The sequence below is a fragment of the Pongo pygmaeus genome, chromosome 1 (assembly GCF_028885625.2).
Source record: "Pongo pygmaeus isolate AG05252 chromosome 1, NHGRI_mPonPyg2-v2.0_pri, whole genome shotgun sequence".
NCBI classification, from domain to species: Eukaryota; Metazoa; Chordata; class Mammalia; order Primates; family Hominidae; genus Pongo; species Pongo pygmaeus.
The window spans coordinates 108,195,810-108,221,636 of record NC_072373.2 but is presented as its reverse complement, the minus strand read 5'-3'; the positions used below and the strand labels follow the sequence as shown (position 1 = coordinate 108,221,636).

Below are 25,827 nucleotides of genomic sequence, written 5' to 3'. Positions count from 1 at the left end.
ATCAATATTCAGCAAAATGATTTCTTTCTTTAAAAAAAAATGTGGAGGAAAGTAGAAATTTACCAAGGTTGTTGGCCCAGGGCATTAAATTTACAGATTTTTTTAATGGGAAAAACACACAGAAAAAGCTACCTCAGGTGTTTTTTACCTCAGCACCTTGCTCTTGTGTTTCCCTTAGAGATTTTGTAAAACTGATAGTTGGAGCATTTTTAAATTTTTTAAATAAAAATTAGTTGGAAAAAAAATAAGATATCAACTGCCAGCCTGGAGAAGGTGACAGTCCAAGTGTGCAACAGCTGTTCTGAATTGTCTTCTGCTAGCCAAGCACCTATAGGGCCTTCTTTTGGACAAACCTTGAAAATGTTTATTTAAGAAAAAAAAGATGACAAAGAAAAACAGAGAGAGATAATATTGGAAATGTCCTGAATTTTAATAGGGTACGTGCCATTAGGAATTTTTGCGCTAAAGGATGAACATGTACTGTTATATGTGAATAAGCCATTATACCACCAGACTGCAATGCCAGTTTCATCTACTGCAAACACTGTTCTGTGATTAAAAAAAAAAAAAAAAGAAAAGAAATACATCCAGCTAACAAGAAAAAAAAAATGCAAATCTCACTAAAGAAAAAAAAAAGCTAGACAATTGTTCTAGATTAGACTAAGAGACATGACAACTAAGCACAATGCATAACCCCTGGGTTGGGGGAAACCAAAGTAGCTATACAGAACATTACGGGGACAACAGGAACTCTGAATGTGGACTGTATATTAGATATTAAGCCTATATCAAGGTTAAATTTTCTGAGTGTGATAATTATATTGTAGCTATGTAGGAAAATGCCCTTGTTCTTAGGCAATACTCACGGAAGTATTCAGGAATAAAGTGTCATGATTTCTGTAAGAAATTCCCCAATGGTTCAGAAAATACATTACAACTACATATGTGTGTGTAACAGAAAGAAAAAAGGCAAATGTGGCAGAATATTAATAAATGGTAAGTCTGAATAAAAATGTCTATGAGTATTCACTATACTATTTTTGCCACTTTCCTGTGGGTTTGAAATTTCCAAAATAAAAAACTTCAGGGAAAAGTACACTTTTTTAAAAAGGCAAATAAAGAATAAATAAAACAAATCCAATGTTCTCTTACTCTCTGATTAGTGTAAAGTTTTCCTACTAGAGAATGACTACTTGTAAGACTTTTCTAAACCATCCCCTGAATGGGGCCAGGCTTGACAAATAACTCAATGTACACTGCCTACCCTTCCTAACGGTTTAATGTAGGTGATGTCAAGTTACAATGAGTGGCCCCAGACTTGAAAGATACCCAGAAAAAGGTGTCAGCTCATGGCCCTGCTGTGCAGGATTGGAACCACTACCTCCTGCATTTCTGAATCCCTGCAGAGCTATCTGAAAAGGAGAATAATGATAGAGTTTCTCTGGGTCAAATTGTGAACCCCAGAGCAATAACCTCAACTCAACATAAGGTAAGGACAGTTCTTCAGCCTTTCAGAGGAATTCCAAACTTATTTGTTCCATTAAGGTAGGAAGAGAAAAGAGTCTTGGCCAAACCTATAGATACGGAGATTACTAGAAGGAAAAACAAGAGAAAAACAAAGTCCCTTAATGAAATGAAATTTGATACTTACCTAATGTGGATCTGGGTATGCTGACATCCTCTTTGGCAGTCAATGAAGTGCTATCATCTCTGGAAGGTATCTGCATTGAACCCTAAAAAACTGGAAAAGTTGGGGGACTTAGGAAGATGCAGGAACTATGACCACAATGACAGTACTGAGAATATTCTCAGAATTTGGTATTAAAATTATCAAACTTACAACTCAAATGTAAAAAGGAAATGGAATCAGCATGAATTATCTAAGTCTATAGTTCTTACTTGATCAGTCTGTTCTCCAAGAGGGGGGCCAATGGAGATAACTTCAGCTTGCTGGTTAGAGATGGGTACTTGAGACATCAGGGAGTCTCTCCCTCCTAAATATTGGTGCAGGGCCTGTAATTCTGAATTTCTTTCCATTAAGGCTTGCACCATCTTCTCTCTTCTCGAAAAAAAAAAAAAAGAATATACTTCTTAAATATTGTGAAATTAATATACTCCATACTATTATGAGATTGTTTATTCTCACCATGACTTCTGAAAAATGCAATCTTTTTTCCCTCTTAAGATAACTCAGATTTTACAAAAACTAAGAGTAAACATGTTGAGTGTAAGTTTTCCCGTACCTTGATTGGAAATGCAAAATATAACTCAAGTCTTAATAATTTAGAATCAAAATCAAAACACTCACAACCCGTACTCCTTTCTCTGAAAATGATCATATTATTAAGGAAAAGAAAATGTATGTAGTGAAGTTAATGGATACATGTATTGTTTAGGCACCCTTCCAAATGCAAGGTTTTCAAGAAATGTTTCGTACTTTGATGATTAATGTAAAACTGTGGTCTAAGGCCAGGCGCAGCAGCTCACACCTATAATCCTAGCACTTTGGGAAGCCAAGGCAGGATGATTGCTTGAGCCCAGGAGTTCGAGACCAGCCTGCGCAACACAGCGAGACCCCACGTCTAAATAAGTAAATAAATAAATAAAACTGTGATCTAGGTAATAAATAGAAGGAAAGAAACTAACAGAGTTGACTGTAAAATATATAAATATACACACATCTATAGTCTGCAAATGCTTCCTATTTGCAGACTATAAATGCACTACATGATACTTTTCTGATCTGTGCATTAATCCTTACTTGGCTTTCCTGCTCCCTGGTGCTCACAGACTGAAGCAGGCCTTGAATCTCCATTTCATGTTCCACCACTTGTTTGTTTTGATCACTTTGAAGGTCCTGCAGCATCCTTTCCTTTCACTGTAGACGCTGGCACAGCTCCTCTGCTATCTCACTCTGCCCTGGTCCAAGTTTGCAGAGCAATGTTGCACTAAGATCCTAATGCAGAAGGTACGCTGTAACTTTCTGGAGGAAAGAACTGCCTCTACTAAATATGAAAGGGCTTGTAAGAATCTATCATAGAAGAAGGAGTGTGAGATTCTTGAGAATAAGTGTCATGTTTTACTCATTTTTGTTTTACCAGATCTAGCAAAAGCCTGGAACACAGAAGTCTCTAAATACATGTCCCAGGAATGAATACAAACCATACAGAAAACTATCTCCAGTGGCCACTTACATACATATTGTTTTCTGAAATAAGTCTTTTTCCTATTTGTTCAGGGCATGTAACAATTTATGTTAGATGAGGATAAATGGACACTCAGTTCATTTATTTGTTTTCTCCCCAGTGTAACTTTATAGGGGGAAGCATAAAATGATAAGCTAAAAGGAATACTAAACACTATATTTGCTATCATAGTGATGGTTTCTATTTCTGTACTAACCGACAGCACACGGTGGAGGAAACAGAGGAGCTATACTGCCTAGGTTGATACTGGATCTGCTACTTATTAGCTATATTAGCTTGGACAACTTACTTAGCTTCAGAAGTCTGTTTCCTCCTCTATAACACAGGGATAATAGAATGTGCGCATGAACTTGTGAGGATTCAATGAGTTAATATCCATTAAGATCTTAAAACAGTACCTGACCCAGCATGAACACTATAACTAATAAAGGTTAGCTATCACATTAAAGATGCAATTTTTAGGTCTCATTAATTCTCACATAACTTATTTGAGAAAGTTAATTGCCAACTTAAGCTTCTAGATGTGGGGAAAAAAAAAATCCCAGTGAAAGTCAATGACTTGCCCAGGCACAGAATCACTTGTACCTGGAGAATCGCTTGTACCTGGGAGGCGGAGGTTGCAGTGAGCTGAGATCACACCATTGCACTCCAGCCTGGGCAACGAGAGCGAAACTCCACCCCAAAAAATAAAATAAAATAAAAGAATATCAAGCAGCCAAAGAATCAAGGAAACATGACACATAATGAAGAATCTAATAATCTAGTTGAAATTGACACACATGTTGGAAATAGCAGAAAAGGACATTAGAGCAGTTAGTATAATTGTATTTTAATTAAATGGAGAGGTTGAAGATTTTTTAAATATCAAATTCTGTAGATAAAAACTATGATTTACAGTCTGAAATGGGAGAAGGCACTGGATTAAACATTGCAGAAGCGAAGATTATTGAGCTAGAAGGAATAGAAGTTGAAACTAACATAAATGAAACACACAGTAACAAATTACTTGAAAACATAAAAGGACCATCAGCATAAAAACTTAAACACTCTAGTATAGGGCTAAATGGAATCCCTGAAGGGTGTGTAGTGGAGAAGAGAGAAAAAAATATTTAAAACATACTGGATGAAAGATTAAGGAGCTTCATGGAAACCATAAACTTCAAATATTACAGAAATATGATGATCCTAAGAACAAGAAACATGAAGAAAACTTCACCAAGGAACATCTTAATCAAATCCATCAAAACCAGTGATAAAGAGGAAGTTCTAAAAGTAATAAAAGGGGAAAGAACATGTTACATACAGAGCACTAAATATAAGGATGGCATAAGATTTCTCATTGGAAACTTGACAAACAAGAAGTTTGCAATTGTTTTAAGGTAATTAAAAAAAGAAAAACTGTTGCCTACAATTCTACACCTGGCCAAATTATCTTTCAAAAATAAACATGAGAAAAATATTTTTGAAAAGAAAACAAAATTATCTCAATTTGCAGATGATGTGATCCTACATATAGAAAATCCCAAATAATACAAATGCAAACACACATACATGCACAGAGACACCAGACACACACACACACACACACACACTACTAGAGTTAGTAAGCTAATTCAGCAAACTTACAGCAAACAATCACTTGTGTCAGCAATGAACAATCTGAGAAGAAAATTGACACAATTATTTAATTTATAATAGCACCTGTAAGAATAATATGCCTGGGAATAAATTTGTTCAAGAAGGTGCAGTACTTGTACACAGACAACTATAGAACATTGCTTACGGAGATTAAGAAAGACCTAAATAAATGAAAAGACACATTTTTTCCATGGGTTGGAAGTTGTAACATAGTTAAGATAAAAATACAACTCAAAGCAATCCACAGATTCAATACAATCCTATCAAAAAGTGGCCTTTTTTACAGGAATGCCTAAGAAGAACTTCATATTCCTAAAAAGTAGCGTGTCCCCCCAAAACAAAAGCAATCCTGAAATGCAAGGAGGAACATTCTCTATTCCAAAGGTCTTTAACTGCTCTTAGCAATACTTGGTAGTCTTCAATATATAGGCTATCGCATTTTTTTTCTTTTGTTTCTAGACAGGATCTCACTCTTTCATCCAGGCTGGAGTACACTGGCACTATCACAGCTCACTGCAGCATGGAATTCTCAGGCCTATGACATCCTAGGGCCTCATCCACTGAGTTCCTGGGACTACAGACTCACACCACCACACCCAGATAATTGTTCTGATTTTCAGTAGAGATAAGGTCTCACTATGTTGCCTAGGCTGGTTTCAAGCATCTGAGCTCAAGCGACTCTCCTGCCACAGCCTTCCAAAGTGTTGGGATTTGAAGCTGAGCCTGGCTGGCTTTCACATGTTTTCTATGTTGATATTTCTTGATGCTATTGTGAGCCTGGCTGGCTTTTACATCTTTGCTATGTAGTGAAACCCTGTCTTTACCAAAAAGACTAAAAGAAAGAGAGATGAGAAAGAAAGAAGAAAGAAAGAAAGAAAGAAAGGAAGAAAGAAAGAAAGAAAGAAAGAAAGAAAGAAAGAAAGAAAGAAAGAAAGAAAACAAAGAAAATTAAAGAAGAAAAAATCTCTGAACTAAACTTATTCCTCAAACTCCAACCTTACAAATCTCATGTGCCCACATCTTCTGCCTAGAGGAAGAGGGGGGCACGAGGCAGAAGAGAGGTGCATGTGGGATTGTTGGGCCTAGATGGATTGAATGGTTTCAATTTCTGCGTTTGTGTCTCATGAAAGCAGTTCATTTTTGTTGTCATCTTCTCCAGGGTCTGAAGACGAGGCATTGATTGGCATCAATGTTCAAGATTTAGCAAGAGTAGGTGCCTTTTTTCAGATACAGCAGTCAAAGCCCTGTAAGCTAAAAGCACGGGATTAGGAGCTAAAAGCAAGTTAATAGGACATTGGTACTGCAGGAAGTCCTATTTCTCTCTAACATGTCACAAATGAAAACACTGTGATTTGGTGTCCAGTAGTTACTGCCTGAAGCACTTCAAACCATTGTATTAAAGCAGTTAGGATACTCCTTGCATGTACCTAATTGCTAGCATTCTAATCACAGAACCATGACCAAAAGCATCAAAAATGTGACAGGGCATATGCCAAACTTATCAAAGTAAGACAATTAACATTTATCTCCATCATTTAACAAAATGGTATATGCAAAGAACAGTTTTGGAAATTTAGTATGGGGATAAATAATCTCCTTTTCTTTAAACACCATACAACAAAACAAGGACAAATTGAGAATAAACACACAGTAATTTTTTCAGCTATGTTATTTATTTATTTATTTATTTATTTATTTATTTAGAGACAAAGTCTCCCTCTGTTGTCCAGGTTGGGGTGCAGTAGCAGGACCTTGGCTCATTGCAACCTCTACCCCCACCTACCAGGTTCAAGTGATTCTCATGCTTCAGCCTCCCAAGTAGCTGGGATTACAGGCTTGCACCACCACCCCCAGCTAATTTTTGTATTTTTAGTAGAGACGGTGTTTGGCGGTGTTGGCCAGGCTGGTCTCAAACTCCTGGCCTCAGGTGATCTACCCACCTTGGCCTCCCAAAATGCTGGGATTACAGGCATGAGCCACCACACCGGGCCCTCTTTTCAGCTATTTTAAAAGAGCATAATCACATATTTCCAAGATTGGTTTCTACTGATTATGGATTAGGTCACTTTCACACTAAAATCTTCAAACCAGTGCAATATTTGTACATATATTGTTTTCAAGTACACGCATGAAGGCCTAACAGTGATACAAGTCTTGGGTTCAAAAATCACTAGAAAGTCTCACATCATTTTTTTTATTACCACTTAATCCAAGTGAATGTCGCTTAATTTTAATAATGGTAAACACAACTAGGTTGAGAGAAATCCCAATTCATATAATTTCCTAAAGGACAGGGCCAATCTGCCCTGAACATGGAAACTTTGTATCCATATCAGAGTTTTTCTTCATTAAAGGAAAGGGTCTGCAACCAATTCAATTGATTAATCCAAACCAACTCAAGTTACTGATTGCACTGAATGTATACCAAACCTCAGGCCATGGGTGCCTGAGTCCTAGTGTTCCTGTGACACCCCCTTGGGGTGGTAGAACTCTACCTTTCAATGATGGGAAGTCTTGGGAAAGAGCAACTGTCCTCTCCTTGTCTAGTATAGGTAGCTTTTGTGTCTAACTCTACTCAGCAGGTGACCTATACCTGGGACCAAGGGGAAGAAGGGTTCCTTCCTCCAACATCAGTGGCAGATGCCTTTTGTTTCATGTGAGAGAAGCGACCAGGTTTTGTGTCTGTGCTCTGGTGGTGGCCAATCATGACCTATATGCCTATACCACTGAGGCAAGCTCAAGAAATTCTTTCCCTGCCACATGTTTCTTGTTAGCATTCAGGAAATGTGGGAGGAAAAGACTTGGCAAATGGGCAAAAACATGCTATGTATCTGGGACTCGCATAGATTCTAAGCTGTCACAATAGTTCACACTTGGCCTTTAAGAAATGATGAAAACTTCAGTGATTTTCTCCAACCAACATTTGTGGCTGCCATCTTTTTCTTCCATTATCTGGAAGGAAACTGGTTCATGTGTTTGTCCTTCTTTGGTGGGGGTTCTCATGCTTTGGACTTCAGTTAATCTAGTGGCCTTCAAACTTCAGCTCTCTGGTGGGATCAAAACAAATATGATTTTGCAGACCATACAGCTTCCTCTTGTCATTAGAGTGGAAAAACTGTCTCTTGCAGCTTTCTACATCTTAAACAACTGTAGAATCTATTTTATAAATTCTTTATCTTCTCTATTCCTAGACTAATTTCTCTTCAGGTTAGTACACAAATTGTGTTAGCTGATCACTTTTTTTGAGGCTACGAGATAGAAATAATGAGCACCTTGAAGATCCCCGGAAAGGAGCGTATTCATCTGGTGCTCAAGGGAAACCTGGGCCCAGACCTGTACTGAAACTCACAACTGTCACCCGCAGCTCTAGTTAAATTTTTTTTTTTTTTTTGAGACAGAATCTCACTCTGTCACCCAGGCTGGAGTACGATGGCGTGATCTAGGCTCACTGCAAGCTCCACCTCCCGGGTTCACGCCAGCTCTAGTTAAATTTTTACAATGAGGCTCCTTCTTCTCAATCAGCATACTAGTCTTAAAACAAGTTTGAGATAGGGACTATCTTAAAATAGGCTTCCCAAGAGGTTAAGATTTGCTGGGACTCCAGTTTGTGATCAAATGCGGATCAGCAGAGTACAGACGGCATTGTTGGCCCAGGAGAAGACAACAATATAGGGAGATGCCACATTTTTTATCAACCTCTGAACAGTTATCTCAATGAATATTCAGATTGGTGATTGAAGTACTTGTTTCTCCAAGCAGGTGATAGGTAAAATTGGAAAAGTTGCCTTGCTTGTATAAATAATTTGTGCTCAGATTGAATTTGAGGGTACACAGGTGCAGCCTCCAGTGGAAAAGATTCTAAGAACAGGATGTGGGTAGAGGATGCAATTATGGAACTTGATATCTTCACCACCTTTCTTTTCTTTCTTCCTATTTTGACTAGTCTTGTAATCCTAGCCCCATGCATCAATATACATACAACTAAGAGAGGCAATATCAACGCAAAAGACACAATATCTATACAACAAAATTAGATGGTGCTTATTGCTAAAGGTACTTTAACTTCACATCATGTAGCCCAATTAGGTGAATGCCACCCACCTACCAAGAGTATTAGTCAGCTCAGGCTGTCATAGAAAGATAACAAAGGTTGGGTGGCTTAACAATAGACATTTTCTCAAAGTTCTGGAGGCCAGAAATTCTCCTTGAGTCTTTTGTGAGGTTGGATGTGCTAGCAGGGTTGGTTTCTGGGGAGGCCTCTCTTCCCAGCTTGCAGAAAGCCACTTTCTTGCTGTGTCCTCCCATAGTCTTTCCTCAGTGGCTGCGTGGAGAGAGATTCTTTGATGCCCTTCCTCTTCCTATATGGACACCATTCCCACCAGATGAGGACCCCACTTGTATGACCTCATTAACATTAATTACCACATTAAAAACCCTACCTCAAAATACAGTCAACTTGGAGGTTAAGCTTTCAACATATGAATTCACAGGGAAACACTTCAGTCTATAACATCAAGCAATACAGATGATCCTAAGATCCTCTGCCTATTAAATCCTGTGACATTTGCCTGGTGGTGCGGCCAGAAATAAGTTGTTACCAAGGCTGCTATTATTGCTAATTCTATGATTAGGAAAGCACACCTGAACTGGTTTGCATGCCATATAGGAAAGAGTGCAGATCAAACAGGTATGAAATAAAAATAGGGGAAAATGGTAGCAAACAAAACAGTGCTCTTAAATGAGTCATGAATCCAGGAAGGACTGAAATCATGCAATTTAAAGGAAATCCTATTGTCTTTATCAGGAGAAATGACTTGCCAAGATTCCTAAACTAGGGAGAAAAGGGTGGTGTGGATTAAGGTCCATGCCTGAAAGTTCAAGATAACTGGAGTTCTTGGCTAATCAGCTATATGGTGTGAGAGACAGATCAGCAGTCAAAGAAAACTCTAAGATTTCTGGATTGAGTGTATGTAAGGACGGAGTTTCCATCAACTGAGGTGAGAAAACTGCAGGTGTGGTAGGTTGCAGGAGGAAGAAGAGAGATCAGTACCAGGCCTCAAAGCCTTGCTTGAAAGAGGTTTCCATTCCCCCATCTCCATTTCTGCATCCCTTTGAGTCTTTTGTGAGGTTGGATGCAGAGGTGTTGGTGCTTGGCCACTTCTCCCCCTGGACATCTCTCCTTTTACCTCCTTTGACAGCCACATCTATGGCCTTGTCCTGATGACATCTCCCAGCACGATGTCGTTTTGCAAAGGTGATCTCAAAATCAGCTCTGAGCTGAAGCCTGGGTGAGGTCACCCACTCCTTGATTTGTGTGGCCTTGGTGGGCCCCAGGAGCACTTCACTGCTTCTCAGGGGAGTAGGTCTTTTGTATGGAACTCTTCTTCATCTGAGGGAAGCAGGGAGGAAATGGCCTGTGGGGAGGGAAGGGAGGGCTGTACCAGGGAGCCTAGGTGAGCAGATCTAGGCTCTCAGTGCAAAGAACATTTACGACCTGAGAGGTTCTACACAGTTACTATTGTTAATTTAAGATCTCATCAACGAAAATGGTATAGAAATTTGTTTTCTCATTGGTTACATGTGCACCTACATAATACCATGGGATTTGCCTCTTGGCTTAAAAGCCTACAATATTTAATATCTCTCTAGCCCTTTACAGAAAAATGTTTACTGAACTCTGCAGAGAACAATGCCGCATGCTTTACAGAAAGGGACACTCAGGAATCTCCTTTGCTAATTTTTTTGTGTTGGATGTTTTTGCTGGCAAACAATAAATTCCCTTTCTTGGCTTGTAATGATTAGTCTCTGGTTGGTTGTCACCTGCAAACAATACATACGGAAACCTCAAAGTAGAAAAATCCTAGAAGAAAACCTAAGAAATACCATTCTTACTTTTTTTTTTTTTTTTTTTTTTTTTGGGAGACGGAGTCTCGCTCTGTCGCCAAGGCTGGAGTGCAGTGGCACAATCTCGGCTCACTGCAAGCTCCGCCTCCCGAGTTCACGCCATTCTCCTGCCTCAGCCTCCTGAGTAGCTGGAACTACAGGTGTCCACCACCACGCCCGGCTAATTTTTTGTATTTTTAGTAGAGACAGGGTTTCACCGTGTTAGCCAGGATTGTCTCGATCTCCAGACCTCGTGATCCACCCGCCTCGGCCTCCCAAAGTGCTGGGATTACAGGCGTGAGCCACAGCGCCTGGCTTTCTCTCTCTCTCTCCAGACCATCCTGGCCAATATGATGAAACCCCGTCTCTACTAAAAATACAAAAATTAGCTGGGGGTGGTGTAATTCCAGCTCTTGGGAGGCTGAGGTAGGAGAATCGCTTGAACCAGAGAGTCCGGAGGTTGCAGTGAGCCGAGATCGCGCCACTGCACTCCAGCCTGGCGACAGAGCGAGAGAGAGAGACAGAGAGAGAGAGAGAGAGAGAGAGAGAGAGAGAGAGAGAGATCCCAGAATCCTAGAGGACCTTGATTTAAGTTCTTCTGTCGTATAGGAAAGAGACACGGAAGAGAGGAGGGTAAAGTTTGTCTCACTCTGCCTTTCCATGAGAGCATGTGCTGGATAGACGAAAGTTGCCAGCGGTTTAAGCATTTTTAAAATGCAAGAAACGCTCCATAGGACAGGTTCGAACCACTCACCTCCAAACTTGGAAGCAAGCACACCATCCGACTGCGACACACGGATAGACAATCAACTCTCGCTCCCGCCTCACCATGCAGAGCACGCGCCCATCCAACGCTAGGCGGAGCCACCGCCTTTTGTAGAACAACTGTGCAGGCTCCAAAGCCTCAGAAAACCGGAGAGGCGCATCTTGCTGGCTAAGGTTGAAACCCGTGCATTGGGTGATTCCGAAGCTGGAAGGGCAGCGGAATGGCCTTCGCCCCGTCCTGCCCTTGGCAGGCGTCAGAGCCAGCGTCCCGGGAAACGCCCGGGTCCGCGACTTCCCAAAGGAAGCGGAACGCCCCGTGGGCTCTAGTGATGGCTCTTCCCGTTCTTGGCTCCGCCTTCACCTGACTTTCTATACCGCTTGGGCTCCCCTAGCTCAACTCGGCTTCGGTCGCTGGGGCGGGAGACAGAAAGGGTGAAAAGCAGAAATACAGAGAGGCAGGAGAGAAGCAGAGGAGGTGCGGAGCAGGACAGAGAGACCTCCCGAGAAAGGCTGGTGCAGGGAGGCTGAGGCTGGTGCAGGGAGGCCCAGGCTGGAGTGGAGGAGATGAGAATTATTCTCGACCCCTATTAGGATTGGGAGGGAGGGAGGGGAAAGCAGAGCGGGCATGAAAGGGAGAAAAACGTGAACCCCCTGTGGCTGTCTGGGAACAAAGCCACCTAATAATGGAAACCTATTGACGTCAAAACTGCTAGAGCAAGGCCAGGCATCGCCGCTTGGCCTGTGGCCTGCCGTGATCGTATAGTGGTTAGTACTCTGCGTTGTGGCCGCAGCAACCTCGGTTCGAATCCGAGTCACGGCAAAGTTGCTCAGTAGTCAGCTGATCCGTTTTGCTCCCCGCAACCAGGCACGTCAGGGTAAGGCAGAAATGTATTCTGCTACAATCTCTTCCAGTAACTTTAGGGTTCCGTTTCAGTTTCTAAATCTATGGCATATCAAATTCATCTCCTGACCGGAGCAAGCTTAGCATCTGCTAATGTCCTGATCCCCAGAAAATTTCTCTATAGTGTAAACACACTGGCAAGAGTTACTTCTCTGCTCTTCGACAGCTACAGGCCCCGTGCCTCCCTCCATTTCTTCCCTACTCCTCTCTCCCTGGGTCTGTTTCTCTGTCCTTCTCTCTCTCCTCTGGTGCAGCTGAGAATCCCAGAGACACCTGAAACAGAGAAGTGGACAGGTCCAGTCTAATCTATGTCCAAGAACCTAGGTTCTGTGTTGGAAATCTACGTCGGCCCTTGCCTGACCTTGGTTAACTATCTTAAATTTTATGTGCCTCAACATTTTTCTATGGAAGGTTGGGCCACTTTGAGAACTCTGCCTTACACTGCTGTTGCCAGACATGCCTGGTTTAGTGACTATTCAATCAATAACGTAATCACTAGAATTATAAAAATCATTGTCATTGTCTTCTGCCTTATTTGTGAACAATCACTCTCCTGATTGTTTTCACTTTACCTTTGCTTCTTCTAGAACTTCACGTAGATGGAATCACAGTGCATCTACTCTGTTCCACATGCTTCTTTCTGCATGTCTCTGGCTCTATCCATTGCTGAGTGTAGCACATGTTCATTCCTCTTTCATTGCTGAGTAGTATTCCATTACAGGGAAATAGCACAGTTTGATTGCCATTCCCACCCCATCCCTACCCTGATAATGAGTGTTTGGGTATTGGTTATTCTGAATAAGCCTGCTTTGAACATTCTTCCCACAAGAGATTTTGAGGGCATCTGTTTTTGTGTCCCTTGGGGAAAACCCTTGTCCCAAAGTAGTTGTGCCATTTTACATTTCCACCAGTGACGTGTGACAGTTGTGGTTGTTCTTCATCTTCTCCAAGATTGGGTGTTTCCTTATAAATTTAGCCATGCTACTGGGAGTTATAGTGGTGTCTCAACGTGGTTTTAATTTCCATTTTCCTGATAGCTAATCATATTGAGCACTCTTTTATGTGCTTTGTTAACCGTGTGTATACCTTTTATTCTAAAGTATCTGTTCAAGTCTTTTACCCATCTAGCACATTTCGGTTGTTTTTTTTTTTTTTTTTTAATCACCAGTTAGGAAGATCTCACCATATATTATAGTTACAGGGTTTGGGGGTCAGATAGGTTTTGTGACTATTTTCTCCTCATCTGAGGCTGGCTTGTTTCTTCATTTTCTTTATGGCGTCTTTTGATGAGAAGATATGGCTAATGTTCATGAAATCAAATTTATCGAGTCTTTCCTTTTTACATGTGTTTTTCGGTGCCCTGTTTAATAAATCTCATCTACCAACAAGTCACAAGTTTCCTCGAAATGCTTTATACTTTTAGCTTTTAAGTTTTGGTCTATAATGTTCCTCAAGTTACTTTCGAGTGTAGTGTGAGGAAGAAATAAACTTGTTGGTCTCCCTCTTCCCCCATATGAAAGTCCATTAGTTGAAACTATTTCCTTTGCCCCATTGAACTGCTTTTATTGAAAATCTATGGCCGGGCATGGTGGCTTATGCCTGTAATCCCAGCACTGTGAGAGACTGAGGCCAGTGAGTCACTTGAGCCCAGGAGTTGGAGACCAGTCTGGACAACATGGCGAAACCTCATGTCTACTAAAATGTGCCTGTAGTGTGAGCTACCTAGGAGGCTGAGGCAGGAGGATCGCTTCAGCCTGGGAAGTAGAGTGAGACCGTGTCTCAGAAAACAAAACAAAATTAACAAACAAACAAAAAACCTATGGACCATATAGCTGTGGGTCAGTTTCAGGTCTCCCAAGGCATTCTGTTGATGTATTTATGTCTCCCAATGCTGCTTGCACACTGCCTTGTCTGTAACAGCTTAGAGTGAGTCTGAAAGTCAGGTTGTGCAAGTCCTCTGGTTTTGTTCTTTTTCACACATCACAATAACCTTTGAAATGGGTCATAACTCATGTAACCATCACATAGATCAAGGTATGCTGTCACTTCATCCCTCTCATTTCAGTGTGGGACACATGTCCTTGCTCACCTATGCTGATTGCCCTCTTGGGGCCAAGGATCCTCTCCTCTGCCCTCTGAAGAGAATAAATCTCCAGTTGTCTGCAGGGAGGATGAACATGCAAAAAGTCCACAACACTCAGCACAGAATCCAGATTTTGGTGGTAGGGTTGATGGGGAGGAAGCTCACATTTCAGGCCTTTCAAAATTGTAGGAAAAGTTTTCTTTATTTCTAACTGTGAAATGTACAAAGCTTTGGGTCATTTATAATTTCTTCTTCTTCTAGAAAGATCACAGGAGACCTAATGTTTGTGTTCCCCCAAAATGCCTTGGTTGAAACTCTAACCTTCCTCCACCCACACCTGGAAAGTGTTAAAATTAGGAGGAGGGGCCTTTGGGAGGTAATTAGATCCAGAGAGTGGAGTCCTCCTGAGTGGGATTAGTTCCCCTATAAAAGGGACACTAGAGAGCTCTCTCCCCCTCTTTCAACCACCTGCAGATACAATGGGAAGATGGCAGTCTACGACCAGGAAGAGGTTCCACACCCTAACCCTACCATGCTGGCACCTTGATCTTAGACTTCCAAACTCCAGAACTGTGAGAAATGTCTGTTGTGGATGAGCCACCCAGTTTATGGTACATTGTTATGGAAGCTCCAACTAAAACATAGATGGAGTCCCATGGAGGGTGTCTAACTTTTGATGCTTGTCGTTGAGTGCGGTGTTGCAAATTAGAAACTGAGGGAGAGCTGAACTTTCCTGCATATGAAAGAAGAGAGTGGAGAGGAAGGGATACAGAATGGGGAAGAATAAGCTGGTACCAGAAAACTGATTTCAGGGTCTGGCACTTGAATGTCTGATTTTGGAGAAAGAGAAGACACTGGTAGGTGTAGCCAGAGAAGAAGACCTTCAGTAGAAACAGCAGATATTTAAAAGCCATTCGATTACATCTTTCACTTGTTTGTATGTAGACCCTCTTTTCCTATCTTTGTAAGTGTGGTACAGGTGAACTGGATGCATTTGTCCAATGTGTTTTTGGAATGCATGTGTAAATAAAAATGACTGTGTCATACCTCAAATACTCATCCCGGAACCTCCTAGACTCCCCTTAGGTTCTGCCAACTGGGCATTGAAATAACAGGCCTGTGGTGGGGATTAATTTTCATTGCACATTCTAGGAAGAGGGAGGAGGAAGAATGGGACAGTCTCAACAACAGTTGCTATAGTCTTACCGAATATATGCTTCTCAACAGATCAGCCCTTAATTCAAATAAGAGCAGTTGGAACAACAAAAGGTGTTCAGTTGTACCCTTGGAATCCACAGAAATCCTGGATAGGGAAGCTCGAGTACCACCAACTGGAAAGACAGGGATGCCTAGTAGCTGATTCGGGGCCCATTGTCGTAGGCTTTGTCCACTTTGGCAAACTGGAGACAGGGACTCGACTCACCTTCTCCAGCCACTGGAGGACCGGGAGGACCTTCAGAGGAGGTGAGGTCGACTTCATGGTAACTTTAGATCCTGAAACCTCACAGGATTTTTCTTCTCTTCCCTTTGATCTCTCTTCCGCTAACCCAACGGGACAGGACTCGCCGCCTTTCTTTCCGGTCAGAAAGGGGTCCCTTCCGGACGGGACCGAAATAAGCAGCTTGTTTCCCCTACCTGTCCTTTTGGGCCTGGGCTTCTTGGGAGCTTAGGCTGACCGGAGACCTACCTCGGGGCGAGTGGGACCAGCAGGAGCCGGGAAGGGCGCGCGCACTGGGGTGGAGGTTGGGCGCCGGGGGTCGGGAACCACAGTCACACCCTCCTCTTCCCCGCGCACCGCGCACCTGCCCCCTACGATGCCGAACGAAGTGGCCCCTAAGGCTTCTCTGCAGGCCAAACCGAAAGAGGCCTGATGTTCCAGGAGGGGCGAGAGGATCCTAGTTGAGCGAACCCAGCCTTCTACCTGGCTGGCCCTGGTCAACAGGCTCGGAAGAGGCCAATTTGGAGGACAGAACAGAAGGAAAGACCTAAAGGTAGAAACTCATGATATCGAGGTGTTGAAAGCCTTAAATCCTAAGGTCCGACTGTGCCGGGGAGGGAGGGGGTCTGGAGCTGGATAGACCCCTGAGACTTCATCTAGAGAGTCCTCTGCACAAGCTCAGAGAGCAGGACTAGGCGCACCAATTCTAGACAAGGGGCAACTTCGTCCTCACACGCCTCCCCCATCCCCGCTGGGACACTAGGCCACGACTGGGGGAAGCGGGGAGGGAGAATGTTAACCCCCTGGCATCTATCTAGTCAGCGGAGGCGAGGGATGCTGCTAAACACCTTAAAATCCACCGGAGGGCCCCTCCCCCACCCCGAAGCAGCCATTCCGCGGAGGTGGAGAAACTCACGTGTAGATCAATGCCCACGCACTTGGCCGATGGGAAATCACGAATTGGTGACCAGTTCGATCTTGGAACTCAAAGGTCAGCGGGAACTCTTGGAGCTTTGCCCGGAGCATACGGAAGGGTGGGGTTGCAGTACAGCCTAAGATGGGAAAATGGCAGGTATTGCAGGTTGCAGGGAGACCAGCAGGGAGATCGGAGACCAGTTCAGGGCCCCGGAGCCTTCCTGGAAAGAGTTTCCCATCCAGCCCTTCTCGGTTTCCGCATCCGTCTGAGTCCTTTATGATGTCGGGGATGCCAAGGTCTGAGTCTTTTATGATATTCGGGGTGCCCCGATCTCATTCTGGGAGCCTCCTCGCTCCTGCCTGCTCCTGGCTACCCAGTGCGCGGCTCTGGCCTCGGTGACCCGCTGCTGTCTCTCCACGCGCTGCCGCTTCACAAAGGCGCATCTCTAGGTCAGTGGTCAGGTTCTGCCCGGACGCTGCAACTCGCTCCGGGACTCGTGGCCTTGGTGAGCCTAGCGGAGTGCTGGGTGCGTCGCCTGCGTGTTCCTCTTTTGGAGAAAGGAGGGAGGGAACGGCCTTGTGAGAGGACTCCAGGAGCGACCAGAGACCACCACAAGTCCCAAGTCTTCCCAGCGCACAGGGAAACTGTCACTTACAGGGAAACTGTCACTTCAGTGGCAAGAAGGTTGAAAAAGCCCCTCCTGTGCCTCCCTGGTGGTCTGGTGGCTGGAATTTAGCGCTTTCACCGCCGCAGCTCGGGTTCGATTACCAGTCAGGGAATTGTTTTGCACTGACTGCCTTCCCGCAGGAATCTTCTTTACGCCGCTGTAAGCGGGCCTTCTCCAAGGGCCAGAGGCAGAACAGTCTCCGCAGCGAGGTGCAAACCCTGGCGAAGGAGGGCAAGTCCTGGTGGGCCACCTCTCATGACACAGCGCTCTTATTTAGCTCCGTGTCTGTCATTCGCACAAACGGCTTTAGAGAGCGACTGAGCGTCTCGCTCAGGTGTACACCGCTGTGCAGAGATGCCAGCCCTCCTGGAGCTGCACGCAAGAGGCCCACCGTCTTTGCCGCCTCTGCAGTCCCGGAGGCGCCGATCGGGCTGAGCTGCGAATAACTAAGAGGGAGGCCAAGGCAAGTGGTGGCGTTTGTGCGTGCCACAAATTGTCAGCTGACACGGGACGGTCAGTGGAGCCTCCTCACCTCCGTTCGCGGGTAACGTGCTTCTTAGGCCTTCAGAAGAAGCGACTGGAGGCGATGCCCGCGAGGTTGGAAGTGGGGTGAGCGGCGGGTGAGGTCCTCCAGGACCGCCCGTTTGTAGACTGAGCGGTAAAGGGAGGCGATGTTTGCTGACCCAACAAAGACAGCAGGTGGAGTAGGCACAAACGGAAAACTGTGGCCGATGAGCAGAAGGCAGGTGTGAAAATCACTAGGACGTCAAAGCGATGGTACCACAGTCAAATCCCGCAATGTCTGTCTACACTCTACCAAGCAATTGCGCACGCTCCCCCTTTTCCATTCAGTATTCCGAAGAGGGGTTCGGAGGAACCCCGCGTCCACTGTAAGCTCAGGGGGGAGCCGGAGCAAGGGAGGTGAAGTGCACAGACTCGGCAGAGGCGGCGGACAGAACCGCGGGGGTGAGAGGGCGTGGTGGCTGCGGAGCGAGAGCCGCTGTTGAAAGGAGGCCTGGGTTGTCCTGTGGGTAACTGTTGGTGGAATCTTTCGCGAAAAGCGTTTTGGAAGAATGGCGCGACGGGCGAGCAGAGGGGAAGGTGGTGACCCTGAGCGTTCGGCTAGGGGAGAGGAGGCTGTGCTGTTTCTCCTCTTCCCTTACCTGGGGGGGCACAGACCGTGGTCAGGAAGGGGTTCTCCCTGGATGAGGCTAGTCCACCGCACTCTGGCTGCGCTCACCCCTGCGATTTCCCCATACGCGGGGCCCTAGTCTGCGGTGGTGTTCGTGCTACACGGGGGCTGGGTTCGCGCACGCTCCTGACCTGCCTTGGCTCACCGCCGATGCGGATATCGCAGCCAGAGACCCTTCGCCCCCCTCCTAGGGCTCTTGAGGGCGCTTCCTTGGTGTTCTCACTGAAGCTCTCGAACAGACAGATGTGAGCTCTCTGTCTTTTACACGCTGAATTTGGCTATTGGCAAAAAACCCCTGACCCAGAGCTTGGGTCTCCTCCAGACCTGCACACGACTCCCCGACTCCCGTCTCCAAGCGCGGCTCTTGGCTAGCTGGCGGGCAGCGTCCACCGAGTGTGGAACCGCTGCAGCCTCAGCTCCCGCCCGCTGGTGGGTAGACACCAGCAGAAGAAAGGACACAAGGCCTGCGTGGTGGGAAAGCATGGGAGACCTCGCTTTCCCACCGGGCGAGAAGGTCTCCCTACAGTCTTTGGACACCAGATGGACGGAGGCACCCCTTCTAGGACCAAGGCGGCTGCTCCTGAGGCCTGGCTCCGCACGGAGGCTCCTGGGTCCCGCGCGCCCTCTCCCTACTCGCGGTAGCAAGAGCTGCTTCACACATCTCAGCCGGCTTCCTCTTTCTCCCCAGCCGTCCTTGGGACAGCAAGGCCCCCAGCCCGTGGGAAAGACCTAGCCTCCTCTCCAGCACTTGTAGAGGGAGTCGGATGCACGTCTCTTAACCCCAGTACGACAGAGATCCTGAGGCGGGAGCTTCCCTCGCTGCTTCTCTTGGTACAGCCGGTCCAGGGGGCTGGCTCAGGGCCCAGGACTCCTCGCTCCTCCTGGAGGGTCTGGATCGCGTGGCCCAGGAGCTGGCCACGTGGGCATCTCCCGCACTGCTCCTCAGGGAACGGAAGGCATTATCCTGCAGGGCCCATTCTTACCCGTGAAAGACACTCGGGAAATGCTCCTGCGGAAGCTGGAGCTCTGAGCTCTTGACCACTTTGGGGTGAAGTTTCCGTCCGTCCATCCTTCCTTCGGAGGGCCTTGGGGAGAGGAGAAATGCTCCAGGACGATGCCCTTTGCAGTGTCTCAACCGAGACCAGATGAAAGGAGGGTGCGTCTTCCTGGAAGAAGGCGGCCGGAGGCCTGCGGTCGCAGGGAGGCTTGCGGAGCAGGAGCGCCCTCTCTCCGCCCGAGCTATCTGGTGGCTTCCTGCATCCCACCTGGCGGACTCCTCTTCCTCTCTCCTTTTACTCAGGCTCTTCTATCCTGGTGTCCCTTGAATGCCTATCTTCCTTTTGTGCTACGGAACTTCTCACGCCCGCTACAAGTTACTCATTTCCTTGGTTGTTCTGAACTTTAAATAAGGTAATATATGTTACCATATGCATTTTTCATTGTTAAAAATAGACAATCCTGATGATTCAGATGATGCTACTGATGAAAATAATAACAGAAGACTATTATTGAGCATTTATGGCACTCTTACATACATGGGGTATTGAATATTTTATGCTAAAGGAATTTGAGGAAATATTTACGCTAAAGGAATCTGAGAAAACAACAGAAGCAGGAAAGTCACTGTCACCCTCCCCCTGCCCTTCTTCCCTGAAGCCTATCATAAGACTGTCATGTGAGAGTTGCCCTCTCTGTACCCAGAGGAAACGTGTATCCTTGAGTCTGAAGACACAGGGACACAGAGAAGAGCCTAAACACAGAGGCCTGGCTATGTTATCTCCAGTTTGTTACTGTTAGATCATACATTTTTTTGTCTTATCATACTTCTCCATGAGTATCCACTCTTCATAAAACATACTGTTAAAAAAAAAACAACTGAGATTTAGCTCTTTCCACAGGTCTTCGTTTCCTTTGAAGGCACTCCTGTCATGTAAAACTTACATTAAATAAATACATATGCCCTTCTCTTCTTAGTCTGTCATATATATGTTATATACTTACAAAAGTATATATATACATATATATAGTTTATATATATTATATATAAGTATATATATACTTTCATAAAATTGAGCTTAGACTCTATTTTACAAATATTCCATTTAATAGTGCATGAATTTAACTGAAGACAAAGAGACAGAAACAGAAATCAAGGAATTCCTGAACTCTCAATCACAAAGAGACAACTTTCTAAGGCTAAACATACACTAAATTAAGTAGAAGACATTAAGATTTGGAGTTTTTTTTTTCTCTTTTCATATAGTATATATTTTATTAGTTTGTACTAATATATTCTCATATTACAGAGGCAATTTAGTGGAAGAATCTTCCTTCTGATATTTGAATCACCTGAAATAACACAAAAAGAACTATGCATTCAAAAAAATTCTCATTTGGATAACAAAAAAATACAAGTTAAACAACAAAAAAACTTTTCCTTTCTCACAGGTGGACATTGAAGTGAACCTAATTCGGTTTTCCTTTTAAAAGCCCCCATAAACAAAAGTAGTTTAAAACCTATTTAAAATGAATAAAAGATTGGTTTACTAAACTACTGGTCTCCAGCACCATTTTCTCTTTTCTGTTGTTTGGACACAGGTTCTTCTTTGTCTGTTTCTTCTCCTGATCTTTTCATAGGTCCAGTTGCACCATTTTCATCATGTTCATCATCATTAGCAAATTTCATTTTCTTGCCCTGAAACTGTACTTTTTCTTTACCACACCCAGGATGGGCAGCTTTATTACCCTTTCCTTTTCCTTTAAATCTGTGTCCTTTGGACTTCCATAGGTTTAGGGATTCTTGTTGGTCTTCTGTTATTTTTTTCAGTGCTTCTTTTTCCACCTCTCCTTCTAGTACTTCCCAAGTCACTTCCTTGTTCTGTAATTGTAGATTACCATTATTTGCGTCTTTGGCTTTACCCAATGCTTCCTTGTCTTTTTCTTTAAATAGAATTAGCCCCTCTTTTGCTCCTCTGATGAAGTCTATCCATTTTATTTCACCATGATTTGAGAAAACGATGTGTAAATCTTCTCTACAGATCTGATCATCTAAATCACCTGAAAACTTCAGCAAGCATCCAATCTTCTCTTCTAGAGATTTCATTTCAGCATCTTCTTCTAACTTTTGATTTGCTTCTTGCTCTTGTTTAGCTCTTAATTTAGCTTCCACTTTATTTTGTTTTCTTTCTTCTTCTTTATTTATTATTATTATTATTATTATTATTATTATTGGCAAAGTAATCGTCCTTGAAAAGTATTAGCAGGCCTGTGTCTGTACTTCTGGCCGGGGTCTCTACGACTTCTTAACAGATTCAATGCTATCAAACACAACAAAAATTGATCCCTTAAATATTTTATGCAATGTTCTTCTCATCTGAATATTTAGTACTTGACCTTTATCTTCTAATCATTCTTTTATGTCATCAAGAATTGCATCAGTTTGGAAGCCTTTAATATAAACAGATCTGTTTCTTTACATCATTTTTATACTCATCAGTCACTTCAGGTAGGGGCTTGCTTGGAGACCTTCTGATTTTAGTTTTATCTTCACTGATTTTCGTAAGTTCTGCCTTGGATTTGCTCAATGCTTCCACAATTACATTAAAGTCTGTTGTTAGACGGTTCAACCTGTTGAATTTTATCATTATCTCCAAAGATACCCAGCCTTCGTCCAGTTTTATCTGTTCCCTTAAAAACTTGTCCCGTGGCAAATTGAAGTCTCCAAAATAATACTCAATTTGATGACAGATTTTGGCCTCCAGGGCAGCCATCTTTTCATTATCATCATTTTCAGCCACTATGGCTATCTTTAAAGTTCCAGTCCCACGGAGCCATGCCACAGGCTCACAAACAGCAACAGCAACGACTCCTGGAGTGGTTTTCTTATTACTTTTTTTTTTTAATCTCTTTTTTTTTTTAATTTATGAAGTATTTATTGATCATTCTTGGGTGTTTCTCGGAGAGGGGGATATGGCAGGGTCATAGGATAATAGTGGAGAGAAGGTCGGGAGATAAACACATGAACAAAGGTCTCTGGTTTTCCTAGGCAGAGGTCCCTGCGGCCTTCTGCAGTGTTTGTGCCCCTGGGTACTTGAGATTAGGGAGTGGTGATGACTCTTGAAGAGCATGCTGCCTTCAAGCATCTGTTTAACAAAGCACATCTTGCACCGCCCTTAATTCTTATTACTTTTTACAATTAAGTTGATTAAGGTGTGAGTTGACTAGGTACAATGCATCCATTTCAAGTTTGATGACACGTCTATTATTCTAAAAGGTCCTCTTGTGCGCTTTGAAGTCAGTCCCCGCTTTCCCTGACTCCAGCAATCAATGATGTAGTTTATGTCACTATACAGGTTAGTTTTACCTGTTCTAGAAATTCACCTTGATGGCGCCGCATAGGATGCACTCTTTTCATCACTCAGCATAGTGTTTTTGAGATTATCCATGCTATCTCGGGTTTTTTAATGTGTCCCATTTTATTGCTGGGTAGTTCGGGTAGTTGTAGTAGACCGCAGCGCATTCTGCTGACAGGTGAGACTGCGGTTCCGACCTGCGGGCCTCGGTGAACATGTGCAAGGGCACCTGGGCGCGGGCAGAGCCGTTCCCATCCACAAAGTAAGCGTGTTATGTCTACAACCGAAGGGGGTCACAGAGCCCCAAAGGCCCTGCTTTCATCCCAAAGAACAGAGCCCGTCTGCGTACAGTTTCTACCTGGCTCTATGAGGTGAGAACACATTCCCCGCCAGCACAGAAATCCTATAAACTCCTGTGGGGCTGCGGTTAGAAGCAGAGGCTGTTAAAGCTAACTCTAGAGCTTGCGGAAAAACACGAAGATTTTCACAGAGCGTGAGAACCCAGGAGACTGGAGACCATGGGCCAATCTCTGCTAAAAGCAGCCCCAGGCAGAAAGGAAAGCGCTCTGGTGCCATCGCGCTAGTTAGCTTATGTTAAACAATCTCACCACGGCTGACCTTATAATTTCTCCGGCGGCGAGGACAACAACGCGTTACTTTCTATTTCATAGCCTCCTAACTACAAGGAAAAACACTTGGGATGCCGTCCAGCTTATAACACGGTAGAAACTGAGAATAATCACTGCGTGCAATCTATCCTTCCACACTGCCAAAAAAAAAAAAAAAAAGAAAGGGGAAAGCGCGAACGCACTCTCCCACTACCACAAATCATGCAGTCGAGATTCTCACATTTGGGGAAGTCGCATGGAACAGCCCGTTCAGATTGCAATGAATAAGCCTCGCCCTGACAAAAATCATCTTCGAGATTACGGTATTTCTCCTGTTAGGTAAATATGAGTTTCCACACTTCCGCCCCGCCATGGCCTTATACGCCTCACCTTTTACACGCACGGTCACTTGCCCCGCGCACCCTCGAGCCCTCCTAGCCCTGACACACAGCTGGGAGTCTCAGGTCCAACCAGCGGTCCTGGACTCGCTCCCACAGCACGGGAACTCCTTCGTGGCGAAGCAGCCGGTGGCGAAGCAGCAGCCCCTGCGCTGCCTCATCTACATAGAAGTCGCCTTATCCGTGATGTCACCGACAGCGCCTTCCCCGTCCCGGTCAGCTTTTCCATCCCACCCTCCGCCACTCAGCCGAACAACATGCTGCCAGAGCCTGCGAGAGAAGTGACGTTTGCCTCTCCTTCCTTTTCCTCCCTTCCGCGCAGCTGGTCTCCCCCAAGGAAGAGGGTTTTGATTTTTGTTTTGTTTTGTTTTTTTTGTTTTGAACCGGAGTCTCGCCCTGTCGCCCAGGCTGGAGTGCAGTAGCACGATCTCCGCTCACTACAACCTCCCTTCTCGGGTTGAGGCGATTTTTCTGCCTCAGGCTTCCGAGTAGCTGAGATTACAGCCCGGCTAATTTTTGTATTTTTAGTAGAGACGGGGTTTCACCACTTTGGCCAAGCTGATCTCGAACTCCTGACCTCAGGTGATCCGCCCGCCCCGGCCTCCGCAAGTGCTGGGATTACAGGCGTGAGCCACTACGCCCGGCCAGAAGCGGGTTCTTAGCCTGTGTTGCTGAGGACCTCTTTGGCGGGCAGCTGGAGCCTGTGCACCCTTCTTCAAATAATGGCTTTTAATACACTGACTAGAACGTTTGGGATTACAAAAGAAACCAGTTCTTTTCACATCGTTATTCTTGTGATGTAGCATTCTACTTGAAATTGGAAGCCGTTCAATATCAGAGAGAAACCATATCTATGAAACTAGAGAGGTTGCTCAGACGACTGCAAACCAGCTATCCTTAGTTGTTTTACCGCTAGTAGTGTTATAAAGATGGTTGTCCAATTTCATGAATCTTGTAGGGTTTTTGCAAATACAGCAATGTACAAAAATATGCTGCCTCAGCAGAGCACACTGGACACTCAGGCATGGTGCTGGAGTTTGTCATCTCTTCCACGGCCTTCTCTAGACCTTAGCACTTACCTCATGTTAGCACTTTATATTGTGCAAAGACAGAAACAAAGTCATCCAAATTTGGCAAAAAATATTTGGGGGAAATTTTATTGGAGGTGCTTAACTGATTAATTTTAATCTGTAGAATACAACCCCAAACTCTGACAATACTCCACAGATTCCAAAACTATCAGGTGAGTTTTTTCCTGCCCATTACTTTCATATAAACTGAATCATAAAGTGTGCAGTGGGTTTTGAGGGAGTGTAACCGCCTGATGGGTTCACCTTGTCTGCTGCCTAGACAGCCAATTTATCAAGACAGGGGAATTCCAATAAAGTTATTTATGCAGAGCCAGCTGTGTGGGAGACCAGAGATTTATTATTACTCAGTCTTCCCGAGCATTCTGGGACAGGAGTTTTCAAGGATAATTTGGTGGGTGGGGGCCAGTGAGTTGGGACTTCTGATTGGTCAGGTGGGAGATGAACTCATAGGGAGCTAAAGCATCCTCTTGAGCTGGGTCAGTTCCTGGGTGGGAGCCACAAGACCAGATGAGCTGGAGTAAGGTGGTATTGCATTGTGGTTTTGATTTGCATTACCCTGATTGATAGTAGTGATGTTGAGCATGTTTTTTCACATGTTTGTTGGCCACTTGTACATATCTTCTTTTGAGAATTGTCTATTCATGTTCTTAGCGCACTTTTTGACAGAATTATTTGTTTTCTTCTTGCAG

At 44.3% G+C, this 25,827-nt stretch overlaps 1 protein-coding gene, 1 long non-coding RNA gene, 2 other non-coding genes and 1 pseudogene across 4 annotated transcripts in view; 1 reads left to right on the top strand and 4 right to left on the bottom strand.

Moving 5' to 3' along the window:
- The window catches only part of LOC129015487 (uncharacterized), a 43,592-nt gene extending 31,517 nt beyond the window's left edge, over positions 1-12,075 (bottom strand). The window contains exons 1-4 of the long non-coding RNA XR_008494600.2: positions 11,482-12,075; positions 10,031-10,258; positions 1,900-2,059; positions 1,652-1,741 (exon numbers count right to left, since the gene is read on the bottom strand). This is a non-coding gene — a long non-coding RNA (uncharacterized LOC129015487). The remainder of the gene's footprint in view (positions 1-1,651; positions 1,742-1,899; positions 2,060-10,030; positions 10,259-11,481) is intronic.
- The window catches only part of LOC129015142 (neuroblastoma breakpoint family member 11-like), a 2,260,169-nt gene that overhangs the window by 987,675 nt on the left and 1,246,667 nt on the right, over positions 1-25,827 (bottom strand).
- Positions 12,241-12,312, top strand: TRNAH-GUG (transfer RNA histidin (anticodon GUG)). The gene has a single exon. It is a non-coding gene; the product is annotated as a tRNA-His (tRNA).
- LOC129028472 (lupus La protein-like) lies at positions 21,151-23,617 on the bottom strand (annotated as a pseudogene).
- LOC129028479 (U1 spliceosomal RNA) lies at positions 23,832-23,996 on the bottom strand. The gene has a single exon (XR_008499287.1). It is a non-coding gene; the product is annotated as a U1 spliceosomal RNA (small nuclear RNA).